The sequence below is a fragment of the Neopsephotus bourkii genome, unplaced genomic scaffold (assembly GCF_033783945.1).
Source record: "Neopsephotus bourkii isolate Nb327-2 ecotype Australia unplaced genomic scaffold, CSIRO-AGI_Nbou_v1 NB_1388, whole genome shotgun sequence".
Taxonomy (NCBI): domain Eukaryota; kingdom Metazoa; phylum Chordata; class Aves; order Psittaciformes; family Psittacidae; genus Neopsephotus; species Neopsephotus bourkii.
The window spans coordinates 2,348,292-2,368,404 of NW_026901866.1; the positions used below are offsets into that span (position 1 = coordinate 2,348,292).

Consider the following 20,113-nt stretch of genomic DNA (forward strand, 5'->3'; position numbering starts at 1 on the left):
ATATTTAATATTGGTATATTAGTTGTTACTTTCTGAGAATCCTAAGTGAAAGAAATCAATATATTTGGTGTTTAATAATCAGAAGATCGTAGTACTTCTTCTTATGTCTCCCAAAGGCTAGAACGATGTCACTAATCATATGGTTAATTGTGTGCTATCATTTATATTATTCTTTTCTTCAGGGTAAAAAAATCCAGGTATTTCAAAAGGAATGATGAAAACAGAATTGAAAGAATGCAGAGCATTTTCTCCTTCCCCAACTCTCTCCAAATAAATACATGTTTAATGGGTCTTTGCATATGCTATCTCTGCAGTTTTATTAAGTTATTGTCATGAACACATATTGATTTGTACATTTTACATGGCTTTTTTGGTGGCAAAAGTTCATTGACATCTGCTCTAATATGCATACAAACTAAAACATTTCTAATATCCACCCCTTTGAAGAGTGAGCTAGAAGAGAATACATAAGTATCTTACAAAAAACATTTTCTGTTTTTTCAGATTTAAGAAAGTACAAGACAAAATCCTAAATGCAAATGGCAATCTACACTGTCCTTTCCCAGGTGACTTATGAAGAGTAGGAAAGCAAATATTCTGAGCACAGTTTTATAAGCTTATTCTAGTAACAAGTGAAAGTGATTAAAAAACCTACATAATCTAATTTTCTTTTATTAATAATTTACAATAGATATTATGTGAAATTGTATATTATGATTAACTCTATATAATCTAGAATACCAAAGGATACTGAAGGATTTTAAAGAGTATACTATATTCATCTGCTGAGATTTCTGATGAGTCAAATTAGAATGTTAAAATAATACACATTTAAACTGAAATATTGCACAGACTTTCAACAAACAAATATTATGTGGAAAAATAACCATGGAAAAGATATTTTGGGAGTACATTCAAAACAGAACTTATTTAAATGTTGTATCAAATAAAAAGTTTCTCTAATATTCAGGTTTTGTCAAAAAAATACTTGAGCTCCTAAGTGAATTGCCAAGCTTCTGTAGTTTTGGCCATCGTAACTGTATAACATGAGTTAGATGCCATGCTGTTTGAATCTAACACAAGACCAAAAGGCTGTTTCTCTTGTTTCAGAAAACCTTGGGCCAGATATTAGTAACAGCCTCCTGACAACACATAGCCAGAAGTTACATATCCCCACGTCTGTACTTTGAAAATCACTGTCACTGATGACATAAAAGTGAGGCCTAATCAAAAGAGAAATATGACATCACTTGGTTGTCATTGCAAACAGAATTAGAAGTGTGATTCTAGGACTAGTGATCATTAATAATACAGTAACTATAAAAAAGACAATTCATATTAGTTGTGCATTGTGTCTCTATTTAATGTATAAGGACAAGACCTTGCATTTCCATTAGCTGACAGTGGTTAGCAATAAGATGGGAATAGGACACAAGGTTTTGTGTGTTATACAAGCAAAGTTATTATGATGCATAAGGAACATTGTTTAGATCTGTAAGTTTCCCTTCTTACATATGCAAGGACCTCGAACAGATGTCTCAGTAAGGGCTGGTTTACATAATGGCTTTGAACTGTTTTCTTGTTTTGATAAACAAAACATTGTTATTATTAGTAAATCTGGCAAAAATGTCTGAGTCAGGACAGAAAATCTTCCATCATCTTTTCTGTCTAGTATTATCTGTAACACCCCACAATTTTATCCTATGAAAACGATGACAAATTCTTCAGCATACAATTTTCCAGAATATTATGAAATGACACCTTTTTCATGTAAATGTTGTCTGCTTTCCTCATCTCTTATAAAAATGTAGTACTATGTGCTCTAATAGCTTGGTCCCAGTGGCCTAATTTTACACAGGTCATTGTATTTCAGAAATGAAAATACTGAATGCTCTAAGTAGTCTTGGATTTCTAGGCACTGGCTCTGAGGGAGTCTGCAACCTCTGAATCTGTCATGTAACCAGACTTTTCTTCAGCACAAAGTATGATTAAAAGTAATAACACATGTCATACCACTGTGGCAATGCCAACACAGAGGATGCGTTTCTACAGAACAGATGGTACTTGCAATGCTAAGAAGTCTATTCTCTTCATTTTACCTCATTGTTGCTTGGCTTCTGTGCTTCTGTGCCTTCTCACACACGTCACACATTTGAAAGTGTGCACAATGTCCTCTTTCTAAAGGGCATGAGCATATGAACTCGTATAAACAAGATCGGAATGCAGATTAATTTATCTAGAGCATAATTCAAGAGACTTAAAAAAATAATAGTATATTAGCAGAGAACCGCATAGCTTTTATTTTAGAAACTAAGGCACTGGTAATTTTGAAAAACTGGGAAAGGTGATATTCATGTAAGACATAACAGGGATTAGTTCACCTCCTATGCTACAGATACTAGTGTGAAATACAACAGCTTCAGGAAGTGCTGAGTAAACTACATGATAATTTAAGACTGAACATTATGAAGAATAATTTAAAAGACAAAAGAACTTGAGGCAGGCAAAATTCCAGCTGACCTTGATCCAAAATTGATGCTTTTGTAAAAAAATCATGGGAGACTTGATGACTGTAGAAGTTTTCTAAATATCATTCACATGTTGGCATGTCTAGAATTTCAGTAACTAAGATACCAAGGCAAGAAGTTACATTTATAAAGAACCAGAGGAACAAGTACCTTATATGACCAATATATATCAAAGGTCTTTAGTTCTCTTTGCAGGTCTGTAAAACCTTTAAATTCATATTTATGCAGATTTTGCTGATAACAAGTTGAGGAAGAATAGCTTCAAAGTGTACAAAAGGAAGAAAGTTCTGACTGTTACTGTTCTGGCCTACAACTCAGAAGGTTTATGTTCCGCTTCAACAGATACAGCACTGCCTGTTTGTTACTCAGCTAAGTTAGAAGTGAGGTTCAGGACATGGACATAGTATCAAGAAACAGGAAGAGTTAGAACTACTTCATTGAGCAAGAAGGAGCGATCTGCTGTGAACACACCAAAACTAGTCTACTAAGGAATGAGTCCATATGTAGTGTCATAATGAAATGTGATTTCATTTTTGATTAACAAGAGGATGAGTAATGGCACTGTGTGCCATTTTACACATGCTTTTGGCAGCCTGAAAATGACAAAAATGCTCTGAAAATTAGGCAAAATTAACTGCCATAGTCTATCCACATATTACCTGAAAAATTCTGAAAGCCTGCTCAATCCTCTCCCATGGCTGCTATGGGATCCTCTGTACTGAGAGATATTTAATATTCAGCATGAATAAAGACTTGGAAAAATGGTAGCATATGTAGCATTTATATTTTAAAATCACCTGCATAATTCGCCTTAATTTTTTCCACAATCATTCTTTTCTGCAATCAGTCTTGTATAAAAGGACCTGTTATAATAAATTGGTCAGCCTGTTACATGTCTGCCTATCTTGGTGGCAAGACTGAGAAGCTTGCTAATTGCATGGTATGCCATGGATTTCCCAATGGCTGCTACACCACAGTGACTCACAAATTATTTCGTTCATCTTTATTTCTGCTAAGTAACTTTGTTTTCTTTCTCTCTGATTCATATTCTCAGGAAGAAAACAAGAAAACTTCTTTTAAATCACTGGTCTTTACTGGGTTATGTCTGAAATTTAAGTAGGACACACATAGTGAAGTAAAAAATAAATTATTCTGCCCTTCGTTATCTACTCAGTTAAGGGATCTTCAGAGTTGTGAACTTCACTGCCCTAGACAAGACATACTGACACAATATGTAGCAATTTTCATGAATATCTCATGGAAAAAGAATAGCTTTTCTGTGTTAATCAATGATTAATTGTTCAAAGTTAGAGATCTGTAGTCCTTGGAATCTTTCAAAGTTTTTGTTAAAGCATCATGAATCCTTCAGACTTCCTGCAGTCTATCTTAACGTTGAAACTTATATTACAGGTTATGATCCCTGTAAATAGAAGGCACTTTGTTATGTTCATTCTGCATTGTCTTTCTTACTATGGCATTCTAACCAGACTGTGCTGGGATCTGTTGGCAAATGCAGTTCATTACTGAGGATCCTTTTCTGTTAGACCCTTCCTGGCAGTCCAGGAAATAAAAGATGATTAGGAGGAACATGAATAAAACTCCTTCAAAAGCTGACATACGTGTTGACTGTGGGTGAATATTCTTCACAGCTCATCAGTGGAGGAACAAAATGACTTTAGCACTGTACTTCTTTAAGACCTTTAGGTACACATTTCATTTTGGCTAGGAAGTCTATGTGAAATATATTTTAGCATCTCAACAGTTTTAAAAATAACTATGTAAACAGTTCACCCCCAGACAACACATAAGGCTTTATTTGGGGGAAAGAAATTGTATGATAAAACTGACAGCCACTCTTTATTCAGGATAGATGTAGCAAGCTGTTACTACTTCTTTTTTGAACAAGAAACATTAAAAAATGATACCTCACTTAAATATAAAGCTGCTTAGACACTAAAGTGTAAGGAGTTGCATTTCTCTGGTAAGAATGGTAAGTGGATGTGAGTCTATCTGTGTACAGATCACTTAGGAAAAGTCAAATAAAGTCAAATAGTCAGAGAAACAGTCAAAATGCCATAGAAGCATAAAAGTAAAATGCCCCTGTAGCAAAAGAAAGAGCGAAAACGTCTATGAAGACAGGAATCATGGGAAAGAGCTGAGAAATGTGAGAAGACAAATTGTCTCCAGCTACTTGATTCCTGCCGTGTTCATAGAAAGAAGATTTTGAAATTTATTTGTAAATGAACAAATTCTATCAAATGATTTCTCTCCTCTAATGGAAATAATTCAAAGCATTCTGACTGCTTATGACTTAAAATCAAAAGGAGGTAATTGCTATTAGGTTCTGTATTGCTATTTCAGAAAAGCCATATATGAAACTGTTTAGTGAAAACAGCTTGCAGACAGAGACTCAGCTAATCTGACTTATTTAAATATTTTAAAAGTAATTTACATGATAAGTCTCTGAAAATTTCAAGGCTCACTATATACTATTTGTGCATGCAGAATTGATAAAGTGTATGTAAAATCCCAGGCTAAACCCCTGAATAGTTACTAGGCTTTGTGGATTTAGGATTATGGTACACATACTGCAAAGGAAAGTGGTAGAAAATAGTATTTAGCATAATTTCTGACTAATTATTGGGGAAAACCTCTGATGGTATATTTCTAAAAGGTTTGAGCCACCACTTCTCAAATAAAGAGGAAATCTAAGAAAGAAATTCAGTTTTAGAAACCAAATAAAAAATCTTCAGTCACAACGATAATTTGAGTTGTATGGAAATGTGGTGCCTACAGAGCTACCATGATATATGCAAATAAACATTTCATTATTATGAATACATGACCACTGAGATTTATGGAAGTGACTTTTTTATGCTATATTATATTTATTTTTAAGAAATTATGCCTTTGATTACAATTAATTAGTTATAAATTCAGTTTTAGAAACCAAATAAAAAATCTTCAGTCACAACAATAATTTGAGTTGTATGGAAATGTGGTGCCTACAGAGCTACCATGCTATATGCAGATAAGCATTTCACTATTATGAATACATGAGCACTGAGATTTATGGAAGTAACATTTTTTATGCTATATTTATTTTTAATAAATTATGCCTTTGATTACAATTAAATAGTTATAATGTGCTATTAAATATGAAACATAGATAATACCATGTAGCTGGACTATTTTCAGATTTATCTGATTCAGTTAGCAACAAACATAGCCCATGGCACTTGAGAAATAGCACTGCTGAGCTGTATGATTGTAACAGGATTCTGTCTACCAAACTTTAGTCACACTGTCTACGCTGACTGTTGTAGAAGGAAAAATGTTTTCAACATTTTGCAAAATTCAGGGGTTTTAGTAAGTTCCATTACACTTATGCTTGAATTCACTTGCTTTTGAATATTGTAAACCCTTAAAATCAAGGGACTTCAGCTGCAGAGGAAAACCTCAGAACCCTAGTCTAGGGCTTGACAATGCTGTAATAACAGCATCAAGAATCCCAAAGACTGTTCTGTTCATTAGAGAGCAACTGAGAGATGTTTATGGCTTAGATAAAACAAGATCGTATAATTAGTAGACTAATGAATCTAATGTAGATGTAACACCCGTATTATCAATGTCAAATACGTAGTCTTACAAATAACTAAGTCATTTTAGTAGTACACTTCACTGATGCGTGGTTAAAACATTTACAAGTTTATTCAAGTGACAGCCAAACAATAAAATGTTCTTTTAAATATTGGGTCCTCCCCATGTTTCAACCCTGTCATTCATGAAAATTGGAATGGAAACCTGCAGATTTCTTGGTATTTCAAAGTATGAGTACCAAAGAGAACATAACTTTCAAATGAGCTTTAGGAAAACTCATTTGTCAATAGCAACTCCTGAGACACTAGTTTAGTCTTCCTTATACCACTGTTTTACACAGCCAATATGACCTGACACATGTACATTAGCAGGCAAGAAAGAATAGAGATTAGTGATAGAGAACATAAATAATCTCCTCAAAATGAATTAATATATTGTTTTATTTTTAAGCTTCAAAAAGACAAGACACAATTTTTTAACATTGTTTGTTTGTGTTTTTTTTTTTCAAATGAAGTTTGATACTTCTCATAATAAGCCAAATTTTTAGAAAATCCTGATTTCTACTGAAAATCAGGTCCCTTTGTTTCACTGCACTTTTATTAAGTGCAGATTTAATGCGATGGACAGGTAGAAGAATTAACACAACTTTAACCCATCCCCTGCTCAGTCAGAGTGCACTGTGATTGGGGCACTTCTTTCACAAGTCATGAGTTCTTTTTCCTCTTCTTTTCTCTATTTGTGTTTGAGCTGCTTCTTCCACTACTGGGAATCAGCATCTATTGTCCTATTACCACTGGTATCTACTGTCTTACTTACTAAAAACTTATGTATTTTCTGCTACAGAACATTGTGACATTTCAGATTTTTTCTAAAATAAGAAACAAATAGTAGGTATCACCTTCCACTTTTTACATTATCAGCTAAATATAATGCGGAAAGGCTTCAAATTTAAATACCTGAAAAGTCTGATTTTAGGTCCTCATTTCTAAAAGTCTTTCAAGTGTTATCAATTAAAAAAAATATACACTTTATGACCATCAATACACAAATACTGAACAATTTTCTCAAGCAAAGATACAAAGAATGTTTTCACGTGAATATGTGAATCTTCAGGCTGCAATAAGGCTCGTCAGTTATAATAACACAATAAGGGAAGTACTTTTATTACTATTTTCACAGGGCAAGACAGAGTATCCTTGAAACACTATCCTTTCTTCCAGACATCTCTTCATGGGAAAACAGACTCAAAAGTGCAATATCCATGCTACCTGAACTTTGAGAAAAGTATTTAATGTATTTCTGGCAGTTCATAATAGCAATATCACTTTCTAGGAAGCCTGCTGGGCTGAGTTGCAGTGCTAAAAATGTGCTGTTTCTTTTCAGGTTCTAGTCACCACTATAGTCTTACATATGTAATCCCCCGATGATCTTTACTTCCAAAGATTTTTTCTGTAGTTAAACTCATGTCTGAAGTCCCAAGTATTCCCTGAACCTATTCTACCTTTCAATCAGTCAAGTTTCTTATTCACACCTATTTCAGACTTTGCATAACTGTCAAATGAGGACTAAAATATTTGATTACTTTTTAAAGGTAATTATTCTACAGGATTTTAAATAAATAGACTTCTTTATATTTTGGTGAGGAAGATGAAAGCAAATATAATACACAGTTTTATCTCAACCTTTTTTTTTAACTTAATGCAAAAAGAAAAAACATCAATGTTGAACTGAACTAGTTATATCAGGATTTTGATCCTACAGTATCAGCATCATGTTTTCTGACCTGATCTTACCACTGGTTCTGCAGGAGCTACTGCAGTTCATGTTAGGAAATGGTAACATAACTTCCTTAGCAGCTGTAATGCTTGGATCCTTATGTAATTTTCATTTATCTGAGAACAGTGCTGGGTAAACATGGGTAAAATGACTTCTGTGAAGTACTTTGCGTTAAAGAAGAAACAGAAAAATATCTAAGGACAGTGAAAAATGAAATCCATGAAGAATCATAGTATTCAGAAAAAACCTCCTAGTGTTACAGTAACTATTTCATTTATAGATTTAGGTATTATGACATATTTTTTACTTGTATCACTGTGAAGTACAACAGGTTAGGTTGACCTTTGAATAAGAAACAACCTTATAGTACGGAGCAAGTGGAGGTAATAGTTTACGTTGTTTTTACTGACTGGCCTGGAATGGGTGACTTTAACTATCTTATCACATATTGCTGAAAAAGCATGACGTTGATTTTGTGGCATCACTGTAGAGAACAGAAAAAAATATTATATGGATGAGTTAACAAATAAAGAGCACATGTAAAAATACTTTAATCAACCATCAGTACTTTAATAACATATTCTTCTGTGTGTTATATGGAAATGACAGAAGAAAAAAATCCCATGATTTAAACTGGCCACCAATTGGCAAAAGCATTTTCACTTTCTGATGGTGGTGGTTAATAAAAATTGCAAGAATAAATGAACATGCATAAGCATATGCTAAACAATTCTTTATGCATATGTCCTGTTTTCAGCTGGGATAGAGTTAATTTTCTTCCTAGGAGCTGGTACAGTGCTGTATTTTGCCTTCAGTATGAAAATAACATTGACAGCACATGGATGTTTTAGTTGTTGCTAAGTAGTGCTTACCCAGATCAAGGACTTTTCAGTCTCTCATGTTCTGCCAATGATAAGGGAGCACAGCCAGGACAGCTGACCCAAACTTGCCAAAGGGTTATTCCATGCCACAGTATGTCATGCCTGGAATATAAACTGGAGGAGTCAGCCAAAAGGGATTGATCACTGCTGGAGGATAGGCTGTGTCAGCGGGTGGCGAGCAGTTTTACTGTGCACCTTTTGAGTTGTACAACTCTGTCCCTTTTCCTATTATTAACTTTATTTCAATTATTAAACTGTACTAATCTCAACCCATGGGTTTTACCTTTTTCTAATTCTCCTCCTACGCCACTGTGGTGGGGGGTGTGAACAAGTGGCTCTGTGTTACTTCACTGCCACTGGGATTAAAGCATGACAGTATGATAAACAATGATTCTGTAATATGAAAAATGGTAATTCATTCTGACTTTCTAAGCACAAATCTCTGCAGTTTTAATGGAATTACAGAGCACTCCCAAAACTTGGTACCAGCTTTCATGGAAATAGTTTCAAATTGGTTGATTTTTATTCCTTTTTTCCTTAATTCAGTGCTTATACATACCATGAAATTATTTATTAAAGGGTTTCTTTAAATTCATGATTAATTGCTCTTTTCGCTCTTTAAAGAAACATTATCAGCATTATCAATGAATCCTGGAATAGTCCTGTAAGAACAAATTTCCTGACTCTACATGTTGAAGAATAATAATATAGTACAGGAAATGTCAGACTTCCTACAGACTTCCAACAAGTGAACAAAATCATGAAAATTACAACAGCTTCATATATAAGCAACAATTTCAGCAAACAGGATTAAAAAATAAAAGTCCAGCAGATTCCTAAAGACATTCCTACCACAACCCCACCTGAAAGATACTGCATTAAAATATACAACCAAAAATTAAATGAAGTAGGAAGATGATTTACTAAAATATGTGGTGGAAAGGTTTTTGCCACAGTTCCCATTCTTGGAACTATTAGGTTCTGAGGCCTATCATGGTTTATGCTTTGGTAGTTTGGTTTAAAAAGAAAACAAACAGAAAACAAATTTTGTCCTTACTCAAAGTTGATTGGTAGAAAACACTGACACTATCCTCATCGAAACAATCTTTCAGTAACATAGACATAATTGCTCAATTAAATGAGCTATATTTTGAGAGAGCAAGATTTTGTTAAAAAATCTAATACTATGAAGATAGAGAAGAAGGTTAAAATCAAAATTTTGTAAATTACAAAGAGTCTGTTAAGAAGTAAAGGCTTCTTTCTCTGCCGAGAAAAATGTGCAGTAATCTGTGCTTCAGCTTTCACAAGTCGAATGATGGACCTTTCATCCCCATAAGAAAAGTTTTACAGTTCAAACTCTGACCTAAATTTTGAGGGAACTGTACTGAACTCCAGCATGAAATAATTGTATATTTCTAACTGTTTTGGAGAATACATTGTCACTGTGTACAATACACAAATAGACTCCCATCTCAGAAAATATGGATTTGTAATCTGAGCCTGTTGAAAAATGAGTCATACTCCTAAAAAAAAAAAAAAAAAAAAAATCAAGCCTGCAGCTTCCCTTTAATTTGAATATTGTTAGGACAAAACCATAAACACTTTGTAAAAAACTCCAAAAAATCATTTTCACAGTTTATAAAATTTCTTTAAAATTCAAACTGTCACTCAGTTACCTTAATATAGCAATCAGCAATGTCAGTATCTATAGGGAAGTGTTAACTAAAAAACAACCAAATGGTCCACTATAATAGGGCTAGTTTTACTCCTACATTCTGACAAAATGTGGTCCTTATGATAACCAGTCATCTATATTATATCTAGTATGAAAAGTGATGAAGACTGACATCTTGCTGGGAATATTACAGGAACTCTTCATTTTAACAAATGGAATAAGCAGAGGATATGTACCTGAGAATGTTTAGCCACATTTAAACTTGAATTTGGTTTATCTATATTAGTTTTCTTACTGGACGTGTTTTCTGTGAGTACATAGGTATTCAAGATTTACTGGATATAATGTTCTTGGCAAAGGTTGTATGTGAAAGGAACATGACAATAAAGTCACCAGTTACACAAGACAGAAATCGGCAAGGATTTAGATCTTCCCCTTGTAGGGCTATGTTGTGGTTTAAACCCAGTCAATAACTCAGAACCACACAGTCTACTCCCCGCCACCTTTCTTCCCCCTGCTCCCGGAGGGATGGGAAGGAGAACCGAAAGAATGTAACTCCCATGGGTTCAGATAAGAACAGCTTAGTAACTAAGTTATAACAGAAATCACTACTGCTACTGCCAATAAGAATAATGATAAAGGAAATAACAAGAGAATACAATACCACCTGCTGACCGATACTGATACCTAACCCGACCTTAGCAGAGAACTAACTCTTCTGGGTAACTCTCAGTTACATCCTGGGCATGACATGCTGTGGTATGGAATACCTCTTTGGCTAATTTGGACCAGGTGTCCTGTCTCTGCTTCCTCCCGGCTTCCCCTCCTCCCTGGCAGAGCACGAGACTCAGAAAGTCCTTGGTCAGACTAAACAATTGAGCAGTAACTAAAAACATTGGTGTTATCAGTGCTGTTCCCAGGCCAATAATAAAAAACACAGTGCCACACCAGCTACTAAGAAGGAGAAAAAAATGACTGCTACTGCTGAACCCAGGACAGGCTACAAGATTAGAAAATCTCATACTTGCTCAGCAGATAGGAAAAAGTGTTTTACTACTGAGTATCATGCATTATACAATTAAAAAGTATAACCCAAAACAGTGCAGAACTAAAATTTTTAGAATTAGAAAATTTGAACAAGAAATTTGAAACTTTTTTGAGATTAATAATCATGCATTTCTCAGAATCATAAAATAATCCAGGTTGATAAGGATCTCTGGAGGTCATCTATTCCAATCCTTTGCTCAAAGAAGGGTCAATTTTGAAGGCAGATCCAGATTCTAAGTCACATACCCAACTGAATTTTTTAACGTATGCAAGCATGGACATTCCAAAACTTCTCTGGCAACACTTCATTCATATTCCCATAATTCTGACATGGCAGTTAGCAGCTACTTGCATGAAAAAGTAGTATTTAGTGATCTTAAGTATGTTCACCTTCTCAGCTCAGTGAGCAGAAAGTAGAAAAAGAAAGACTGCTCTGATGGTCACCTCCTGGTAGACTTAGAACTATTTCTCTTACAAGTTACTATTTTATAAATCTACCAAGATACATAAAATATATTCATAAAATGATTTCTGAAAAACCAAAATAAAATAATAATTAAAAATGAGCTGCTCAGCTTTTAAGCTACATGATGACAAGAATATCTGTCCTTTGGTTAAATATCTACGTTGGAGGTAAAGCTAGAGACTTTGAAATGTACAGAATTTATGGTTAAATATCTACATTGGAGGTAAAGCTAGAGACTTTGAAATGTACAGAATTTATAGTTAATTCTTTTAAATTCTATATTCTCTGTTATAAAGAAGACTTCTGAAAATCAACATCATATCAGCATCAAATAGGCTGTTTGTCCCTTCATTGTCCCTTTTGCAAAATGAACTATATCCCCCTGGATAAAACTCATCTAAAGTATGTGCTACCACACATATATTTAATATATTCATCAATGATTTAGATGAGGGAATTGAATGTACTATCAGCAAGTTTGCTGATGACACTAAGCTGGGAGGAGTGGCCAACATGCCAGAAGGCTGTGCTGCCATCCAGCGAGACCTGGACAGGCTGCGAGTTGGGCAGGGAATAACTTGATGAAATATAACAAGGGAAAGTGTAGAGTCCTGCATCTGGGCAGGAACAACCCCAGGTTCCAGTATAGGTTGGGGAATGAACTGTTAGAGAGCACTGTAGGGGAGAGGGACCTGGGGGTCCTAGTGAACGACAGGATGGACATGAGCCAACACTGTGCCCTTGTGGCCAAGAAGGCCAATGGCACCCTGGGGTGTATTAGAAGGGGGTTGGTTAGTAGGTCGAGAGAGGTCCTCCTTTCCTTCTACTCTGCCCTGGATAGACCTCATCTGGAATAATGTGTCCAGTTCTGAGCCCCTTAGTTCAAGAAGGACAGGGACCTGCTGGAGAGAGTCCAGCGCAGGGCAACTAAGATGATTAAGGGAGTGGAGCATCTCCCTTATGAGGAAAGACTGAGGAGCTGGGTCTCTATAGTTTGGAGAAGAGGAGATTGAGGGGTGACCTTATTAGTGTATATAAATATATAAAGGGGGAGTGTCACGAGGCTCTTCTCAGTGGCAAACAATGATAGGACAAGGGGCAGTGGGTACAAAGTGGAACACAAGAGGTTCCACTTAAACTTGAGAAGAAACTTCTTCTCAGTGAGGGTGACAGAACACTGGAACAGGCTGCCCAGGGAGGTTGTGGAGTCTCCTTCTCTGGAGACATTCAAAACCCGCCTGGACGCATTCTTGTGTAAACTTATCTAGGTGTTCCTGCTCTGGCAGGGGGATTGGACTAGATGATCTTATGAGGTCCCTTCCAGTCTCTAGTGTACTGTGGTACCAAAGTGAACATATTTTCTCATGACCTCTCAAAAACCTGAAAATTGTTCCATACAAACACTTTGAAAAAGGTTACAGAAATGAAAGTCAGTACTTCTTGTTTTCTTCACATATGCTGCAAATGTCCCTGTAGAAGGCCTCCTTCCTGAAAATTACAATTGCAAATTCAACCATGTACTAAATAGATGCAGCGATTTTCCTCTTCAGCCCCAAAACTATGCATCTACATTTTCCTGTACTGCAGGAGAAATACCAAACTAGCCTTTCAGATCACAACTATTTTCCAATAATACTATATATTTTATATGTCATTTAAATTGGAAACTGTAATAAAATACATGTAAAATGTCTGCCTTAAGCCTTGATATTCTACAGCACCTCTTCACAAGTACTGTATAGAAAATATAGAATAATTTAAAATCAAATTCTGGTAGTATTGTCAATGATGTAAATTATTTTTGGCTTTCAGTTTAAAAGATGTTGGTGACAGACTTTGAGTCATTTCTGTATCATCAGTAGAAGTAAAATTGAGGGGAATGAAGCAGAGTCATGAACATAAAAGTTAGCAAGAGCTATAAAGAAATAGGAGCTACTCTTAGATATATTGCAGTGTTAGAAGGCAAAATATCCTATTATAGCACAAGCAATTGAGCCAGATGAAACTGCAAGTTTATAAATGCAGGCAAAACTTAGAATCAGATGGAAATAATCCAAAAACTGAATATGTGGTTACCAGTAGAATCCAAAGGAGTAACGTAGTCCAATATATTTCAGATTCTAATTTTTAAAATAATAAAATTATAAAAAAGCAATTTGAAATTAATGTGCTAGAGGAAAAGGAGGGAAGCTTCTTACTAAAAACCACTTCCAATAGAAATCTATGAACAAAATTTTCCTCTAAACATAGTTTTTGGAAATAAGCAAACAAGATTAATTGAAAATGGGCCTGACGCAAGAAGAAAACTATAAATGCATCTCTGTAAACTTGCTCTAGATTGGTCACAATTATTAAAGATGAAATAAAATTAGGATGATCCTCAAACAGCAGCTGGAAACCCAACAGTTCTGAATTTTATTTTCAATATGTGCTTGTAAAGCATCAGTAAGTTTTAGAGAAAAAGACAAAATGTGAGTCTTAGTTCTTTATACTGTATAAAAGCTAAACTAATTAATTTATTAAATATCATAGAATTATAGAATAGTTAGGGTTGGAAAGGACCTTAAGATCATCTAGTTCCAACGCCCCTGCCATTGTCAGGGACACCTCACACTAAATCATCTCACTCAAGGCTTCGTCTAACCTGGTCTTGTATTAATAATATTAGGATATATTCTATGATATATATAGGATATATATAGGATATTAATTAATATCCTATTCACATCAGCATGATCACATTCATTGCTTCAAGGACAGGATTTAAAAATTTCAAAGACATTTTCTCAACATTTCACAAGAATAAAGGTGAAAAATGCTATCCTAGATTTTTGTGGTAATGTCAGCAATCCCATCCTTATTTTTCACTGCATATGAAGGCTACAAACCCAAGCATTTTGCATTCACTTAAAGGTTCCGTAGAACTTGAAAATTAGCAGACTACAACTCATCCTCAATGCAGTGATTCAGAATCAAGGCAATATACTGTTGCATTGGTTAATATGAATACATGAAGAGACAGAATTACAGAAATTTAGCTTCTTTAGATTCTATTAACCATTGCTAGACAGTAGCTGAGTGCAGTGCCTGTATGGCACTATAATAAAGACTAAGACTGACTATATCTTACATAAGCCAAGAAAGTATTAAAGGGAATCTTGATACCAAAATGATTCCATCTAGTATCTATGAGGAAGGCATGACTCAGAAAAGGGTGTGCTATGAGAGAAATGATCTGGGGGAAAAGACTAAGGAAGGTTAAAAATACAAATAGTGGAGAAACTGAAACCAAAATCTAATTCATGAACAGAAGAGTCTCAGTGCTCATGTTTGTCATGATTGGCAGAAGGACGTTACTACATTAAAAGAAGTAGTATGTTAAATGAGTTGGACTGAGAAGCCAAGTTCCAAATGCCTGGCTTTCTGAAGCAATGCTAAAAAAATGCATTTTCTGGAACAATTACCAGGCTTGTCCTACAACAGTGAGTTTATTACAGGGTCACACCTGAGTGTGTGATCATAACTGAGATTTTGCAAGGATGCATGGGAAGTAATTAAAAAATGAGCAATATTACTGAAGAAACAATAGTACCCATTCTTTCTTCTGAAAAGTATCAGGATTAAGGAATGCAATTGGGCTTCAGTAATGATGCCAGTTCACTAATGAATCCACTCCATTGGAACAAGGAACGCAACTGGGCTTCAAGTCATATCCTTGCTTCTAATTTCAGACCATAGGATTTCTACTAAGATATTTTCAATTTCTCTCATCTGCATCACTACTAAAACATTTCTGGCAAAGTCAAGAATTTAATTTAGCTTTCATGACTCTGAGATTAACATGCTTATAATGATCTTATTCTTGTACTAACAAAAATAGAGTGGCACATGACACTTGGAGTAGTGAAGGTTATGGTAGAAGACCCTGACATTATTTCACAAAAGGGAAACAAGAGACAATGATGTAAGTACCAGCTTTTCACATTTGAAACTGGTTTCAAACTCTTTCTAAGGTGAAAATTATCTCATACTAATTTCCAACTGTTCTTATCACAAAAACACTACTCAGCTGGCATGAATTCTTGTTGACAAACCCAGGGCTGACTAAAAGGGATAGCACAACTAGGATTGAGAAGTATTGGCAGTATTGAGGGAGCCTGCTTGCAACTGGCTTGAGACAGTGCTTTTCTTCATTTTAATGTCATAAAATCTAGTGTGATTATCTAACCTAAAGGAAATCCCATGTAACTTTATATTAGCACAACCCAAATGAATAAAACCAAAAATATGCAAATCTACTATTAATAATTGCCAGACTTAGATAATAACCATTGTTAATAGTTTCTCAGATTGTTTTAGGAAGGAAACAGCATGTCACCAAACTTCTAGGTACGGCTAGTTTACAAGCTAAGCTAAATGGGAGACTTGTTCTGTGGAAGCAATACACAATACTGTCATTACAAAAGCTTCATGTTTGGCAGAACAATCATTTTCCCCCTTGATCCTTCATTCCGGGATCTATAAGACCCTGCAATTTTCAGATAGCAATGGCACAAGATCAAGGTTATTACTATTTTTTTAAGACAGCACTTTTTAACAAAAGGAGAGAAGCACAGAAACAGCCAGGCAGCAGTTGCACATGTGGCATTCATGTTTTGTAATAATTTCAGTCTGAATCCTGCCAATATCACTTCATCTCAAGCCACTTGCTGGGACGCTGAGCACATCCATCCTCTCCTGTAGGCTTTATTTCTACCCAACAAAGAGACTATGCTTGGCTCCAGAGACTGTTAGACTTCAGTTTCATGGGCACAAAAACAACTCAAAATCTACTATGAATAGTGAATAGGAAAAAAAAACCCTTAGCAGTCAGTAGCAGGCACAGCATCATGGAGGGCTTCTCCATTAGTAGAGAGCTGCCTTGTAAAAATAATCATTTGCAGAAACGGGACTTGCAGCACATTTGTGAAAGGCAACTTTCTGAAAAGAATTAATTATTTCCCATAGTTTAACCCAAGATTTTTTTTACCAATCTACAATCTTTTTAAGCACTGACCATACTTTCAGGTATCACTTACATCTTACAAAATTCCATAGGCTCTCTACCTACAGCTTTGTTAATACAGTAGTTATTGTCATGAAACATTTATAAAAAGCTGAATAGGAAAGGACAGTGCTTCAGATAAAAAAGCTACAGTTGTTCTTAGAAAAAGCCAGCATATATAAAGAAATACAGACTTGTAAAAATTATTTTACAACCAAAATTCAATTACTGTGAATAAAAGTATGAAAATAAAATATTCAGGCAGATATCTTAAATAAACTTTTTCCTTTACATTTTATACAGCACAGAGTTCAGAATACTGCTGTGACTGGTATTGCTGTAATGTAGTTGCTGGGGTTGCAAGACATTTTGTGACAGGGAAGATGCAGGCTTTCATGTACATAATACCATTCAATGTTCAGATATGTTCAAAGGCACAGATAAGGAGAAGCCTCTGTCAAGGACCTGAGCGCACTAAAACAGGCTTTAACAGCCCTGAGCAGACTCACTTGGCACCTCCTCCTGCACTCTTTGCCCGTGGGCCCAGGGGCTCCATTTAAATTCGGGCCTGTGCCTTTGTTCCTTGCTTGAGCTACCTCATAGGACTGCTGAAGGAAGGTCTGGGCCTACTCAAGCAACACTGGGCTGCATCTCACCAAAGTTACCCTCACCAGCCCTGATCCTGACCTGCATGTTGACTTCTTGGCTTACCTTAGGCCTGCCTTGTCAGCACACGTGCACCTGATGAGCCTGCTTTGGTTCTGCCCTGCTCTGGCATGGCGGAGCTGGGCTGTGGTTGGTGAGGCACCAGACCTGCCCACTCTGTGACTTAGCTTGGCTGCCTGCCCCACAGGGAGCAGCCGTTTCCCGATGGCCTCTGTTGCGGTGGTACCTTACATAAACATCTGAAGACTTAGAATATGGACAATAAAGAAAACCCCTCTTTTTTTGAATCATAGTGCTTAAAAGGGCAGCTTCAGCAGTTTGGGGAGTACTTTGATGTTTAGGAGCCACCACATAACCATCTGCTCCTCCAGTAAGTACAATGAGCTGCAGTAGGTGGCTAGTCTTCCCAGAGACAAATAATTTGTCTGATGTGAAGCTTTAATATAAATTCGCAAGCAAGATTTCTCTTTCTCAGAAAGGCAGTTTGGACAAGGAGGAGGCAATGTTCTTCAGTTCTAACAGGAACTTGTATTCAGTTTAGTTACACTTAAACTTCCACTGTATTCCCAGGAAGAACTGCTGGAATTAAAACAGTTGAAAGAGGGAGTCATATTGTGGCATGTGGTAGGCTATATCTATAGAACGTATGATATGCATCAGCTTAGGGTCAGGTTGTGCTTTGAAACATTAAAGAAAAAAAGTTCCTTCAAGATTTAACATTGCATGTTTGCCTGGACTCAATATTTTCTAAGTTGAGAGTGTCAACCTGGATATCCTATGAACTAGTGCAACAACACATATCCTAAGTATGGCCCTTTCAGTACAGTCTGGACGCAAAGGAGTAAAATAACTTCAAGCACTGTAGAAAATAGATTACATGCTTTTGAAATTTATTCTCAGGTTCACATATTGTCAGCATACACCTTGTCAGTATGCATATCCATCTACAGAGGAAATCATTGCAGGGACATTTTTACAACATACCTCTTTGGGAAGGGTTGCTCAGCCAAAACCTTCATATTACTTTTGTGCTCAGTGATACAATGGAGTATGCTCAAAAGAATAATAGTCCATTCTCTTTTGTTTTTTAAGATACTTAGAACTGTAGATAGAAAATAACATCTCAGCACTGCCCTTGTTATATTAATATAAGAGTGCTGCCCCTGCTGGAAGGTGGATTTTTTATTTCAGTTTTGTACGCTTAAAGCACTCTTAAAGGACAACCCTTTTTCTTTTAAAGTAATTTTAGTGACATGGTTGACAGATTGCAGTTAAGCTTCTAAGCTTCTACCAATGAAAGCGTGCGTATTTTACATGCAAGTAAAATGCACCTATATCCTGGTTACATTACATTTATTCCTAGATTTTTAGTTTCCTCCCTTGCCTTTCATTATTCAAGTTATTACGTAGTTAAAAGCGAATGTAACTATTTTAGAAATAATGAAGCATTATACTTCTAGTCCAAGATAAAACTTGTGAGGAGAGTTTATTATAAAAAAATAATTTCTTTGAATGAAGAGGTTAATGAGGAACATAGGTCACAGCCAGTAATCCTGTGAAGTACAATTTATTTTGGGTAGCCCTTCTATGGTTTTAGTCAGTTCCTTTGGTAGGCAAAACAGGAAATAAAAATTACATGCATACATACAGTATTAGTGTGTAAGATCTGGGTTTTTACAGCATGAAGAATGTGATCTTTCTTCTCTTGCAGGTATAGTCATTAAGGGGCATTCTGCCTCCATTTTCATAAGAAATTAGAAGATGTAGTTATCAGATTAGGATTACATAAAAGAACTGCAATACTGGCATAAACCACTGCTTTGGTTTAAGATGGCATACTGATGCATAAATTATAAGGAAGAAGACATATATAGTCAATCCTATCAGTAAATGCTGAATCTGATTCTTCTGTTTAGAATTTCTGAGTCACTCAAGTAGACATATTTGATAGGAATGTGACCTAATTGTTTTACTGCTAATCCTGAAACAGTTGCTATTAGGAACAAATTAGCAAGAGACCTTTGGATAATTCTACCACTCAAATCAAAGTCTCAGTCAATTAACCGTCTTAATAAATAACAGTTCCCTAAAAAGAGACAGGAAAAAGAGACTAAACAAGTATTCAAAAAAACCCCACAAGATGAAAATTTAACAATTTTCCAAAGGTCATCAGGAAGCCAGACTCTAAATGATGTTAAATGTCTTTATTCAGACATATTAAAACCAAAATGAAATAATGTTAACATAATGATTTTTTTCATTGTAGTCACAGACTATATTTGTGTAAAGAATTCAGTTCAGATGCATGCAATGAGGGTCTGGGAGGTAGCTCAGAGCAAACAGTTTGGTCAGAAGCACTTACAGAGTAACCAGAGGCTTTTGGCTTTTTGTGGCCCTTTAGCTGTCTTGACTATGTCATGGGAGTTAGAA

General features: G+C 35.6%; 1 long non-coding RNA gene across 2 annotated transcripts; it reads right to left on the reverse strand.

The window, feature by feature from the left end:
* Positions 1–292: 292 nt before the first annotated feature.
* LOC133219910 (uncharacterized) lies at positions 293–17,872 on the reverse strand. 2 transcript variants are annotated; one of them, XR_009727565.1, is made up of 4 exons: positions 17,729–17,872; positions 8,300–8,388; positions 2,100–2,178; positions 293–453 (listed from the first exon to the last, which is right to left on the reverse strand). It is a non-coding gene; the product is annotated as an uncharacterized LOC133219910 (long non-coding RNA). The 2 variants fall into 2 exon arrangements; XR_009727566.1 differs by lacking the exons at positions 293–453; positions 2,100–2,178 and adding an exon at positions 2,889–3,246.
* Positions 17,873–20,113: the final 2,241 nt, after the last annotated feature.